Below are 3,180 nucleotides of genomic sequence, written 5' to 3' on the forward strand. Positions count from 1 at the left end.
AAATGAGTGTCTATAAAATTGCTTCTGTTTTTTAAATACTCTTGTGGGGGGGGGGGCAGTAGTGAATATTAAACCCAGGGCCTCGGGACCTCGCACTGCCAGGCATGGCCTCTACTACCGAGCTGCTCTAGCCCCTACTTTATCATTTGCATAACTACTACCTCATTTGAACTTCCCAACAAATATAATAAACAAAACTGCTATTTTGCTGCCCTTATTTACACGTGAAAGAGTCGTGTTTGCAGCATTCCTTGTCTTGGCCTCGGGCATCCCAGTGACTCCTAAAGGAGACCACGGGGACAATCACCGTGCTTCCTGTTTCTCCTTAGGTGCTTCGGACAATTCTCCCCAAAGCAGAAAAAGAAAAAAGAAAAAAGAAACATGTTTTGAGCACTCAGTCTAAACAGGTGCTACAGGAAAATCTGGAGCAATAGGGAAAGAAACCAAAGGATACTTAGATTCCTGTATTCACACAGAAAGATGGGAACACGGTCCTGTTGTATTTTAGAAGTCAGAGAGACACTGGAGTTCAGGTGGTCCAACACTTAATAGTCAACTTCTAAAGGCACTACTCACTGGTTTGCTGTCACAATTCTTTGCTTGGTGACCTAAATTATCCCTTCTACTTCTTAAAATATCACAAAGCAGGTGACTGTCATTTGTTTGACTTCGTGTCAGCTTGGCAAACAGTATGAAAGGGAACTTTCAGGTCCTCGTGATCGCAATGATTTGCCTCAAGCTACCTCAAGGGAGTTAAGAAGTGCTGGGCCCTGGGTGTGTGGAAGTGTCTTCACTGTGCCAGAACTGTAAAATCACCACACAAAGACAACAAATGGGGAAGACGGAAGAGCAGACACACCAAGTTCATAACTCCATTCCTCTCACTTTTGGACGGGGAACACTGATGATTCAGACTGGGAAAATCTAATAAACAGCAGAGGTAACAGTGAGGTGGCTATATTTTTTGTTTAATAAATTATTTTAAAAGAATTAAATCTCCCTCTATGCTACTTGTCACCACCCATAACACTGAATTCCAGAAATTCTGACAAAACAATTACCTGAAAAGACACTATATGATCTTAAAAGACATTTTAAAGATGTGTCAATAAAAAAAACACTAACCGTTCATTCAATTCTTAAAAATCTGCTCACCTAGCAAAAAAACAAAGAAAGTGAAAAAGCCAAGCTACAAACTGGGAGGCAATTTTGACAACAAAAAATGACTGACAAAGGACCACTACGCAGAAACATAGAATGAATTGAGAAAGAATAAAGGCAAGCATGCCAGGCACAGTAGCGCACACCTTTAATCCCAGCATTCAGGAGGCAGAGGCAGGCAGATCTCTGAGAATCTGAGGCCAGTCTGGTCTACAAAGTGAGTCCAGAACAGCCAAGGCTACACAAACCCTGTCTCAAAAAAATAAAATAAGATAGGATAAGATAAAATAGACAAACACGTGAACTGGCATTTCCAAAAGCATAAAGGGGAAATCCAGCTAATCACTCAAGGCATGAAAAATGCTCAACTTCTTTAACAATCTAGAAATGCAAATCAAAACTACTGAAATGCCATCATACACCCCAAATAACAAAACTACTGAGTCAGTAAAGATAAATATCAAATATAAGAGACAACATGAAGTCCTTGTACTCCTGAGCAAGATAGAGGCAGGAGAAAAGAGAACCCCCAAAAGTGGATTAGCTAGCAAGCCTGCTTACATAGCAGCAAGCAACAAAGAGATCCTGTCCCAGCCAAGGAGGAGGAAGGGGACTAACATTCAAGGTTGTCCTCTGTTCTCCAGATAATTGTGGAATGCATGCACGATTTTATTTATTTTTTTTTTATCCACCTGAAAGATGAGCATAGTGGGCCCGCCTCGGCTGCGGAGGAGAAAAAAGGAACATGATTTCCAGATATACTCGGAAGGCCCTGCCACAGAGCGTGGAGCTGAAAGGACTAACCAAGCACGTGACCTTAACCGTCATCCCCCTTCCAGAGTGGCCGGATGGCATTTCCTCAGACACAAGTTCTCAAAACGAGTCTGACATCACCCAAGAATCACCCTTTTAACATCGACTGACACTGGGAATTCGTGTTCTGCTTTTCCAAGCTGTGCAGGCACAGGGATCTCTACAGAAGGCAGCTCCGCATTCTCTTGGCGATATGGTGAACTTGACCAACTTGCCACTGAGAAAGCCCGAGCAATGTTCGCGGCCGTCGATGAGCTCCTGCGTGAGCAGAAGCTGAGCGTGAGCGCACACACACACAGTCTGCAGGAGGAATGCCAGCAGTGGGCGACTGGCTTCACTCACCTCAGGATTCTGGGTAGGCAGATAATCACTTCGAGTGAAGGCTTCGGATGATACCCTAGGTCCCCTCCTGCTGTGTCAGCTTCGCATGAAGCAACCTTGTCTCAAGAAAGAGATTCTACCATACTTGGCATAAGGGGAAAGAAGTGACATTTTTCATCTTCTTACAAAGCATCTCTCACCATTAAACCCTCTGGCTTGTCTGCCACGGGAGGAGAGGAGGCCAACTGTATGATCTCTTCTGAAGGAATAGTTGAGGGGTACCTGGCTTTTGACCACACGGATTTGGAAGAAGGATTTCATGGAAACAAATCATAAGCAGCTACAAAGAAACAGAAAGTAGGGTACCCTCCCATTGCTCCATTTTACTGCATGAAAGAGGATGTTCTTGCTTATGTGTTTGGTAACGTGTGGAGCAAGGTTGTGGGCTGTATGGAGCAGTTGACACATAGTCACTGGGAGGGATTTGCTTCTGGTAAGGATCCCCACGAAACCAATGTGAAAAATAATTACTTATGATTTACAAATCTAAATAATAAAACAAAACAAAAACAAACAAACAAAAACAAAACAAAACAAAACAAAGATGAGCCTAGTGGCGCATGCCTGTAATTCTAGCTCTTAGTCAGCTGAGGGAGTTAACAGACAGTTTTGGATAATTATCAAAGACCTGTCCAAAAGGGGATGCGAGAGGAAGAGAAGGAAGACAAGGAGGGAAGAGATAAGAAAGGAGGGGAGGGAAGGGTGAGAGGGAAGAAAAGAAGAAGAGACATAAAGAAAGAAAAGAGAAAGATGTCACTTTCAAATCATCCAATGCCACCTCACGGATTCACAGATAAAGGCAAGGTGTGGCCACATGAGACTTCC

At 43.3% G+C, this 3,180-nt stretch overlaps 1 pseudogene; it reads left to right on the forward strand.

The window, feature by feature from the left end:
* The first annotated feature begins 1,906 nt into the window (after nt 1–1,906).
* Nucleotides 1,907–2,832, forward strand: LOC127191140 (primary cilium assembly protein FAM149B1-like; annotated as a pseudogene).
* The last annotated feature ends 348 nt before the right edge of the window (nt 2,833–3,180 follow it).

This window comes from Acomys russatus, chromosome 6 (assembly GCF_903995435.1).
Source record: "Acomys russatus chromosome 6, mAcoRus1.1, whole genome shotgun sequence".
In the NCBI taxonomy this organism is placed as follows: domain Eukaryota; kingdom Metazoa; phylum Chordata; class Mammalia; order Rodentia; family Muridae; genus Acomys; species Acomys russatus.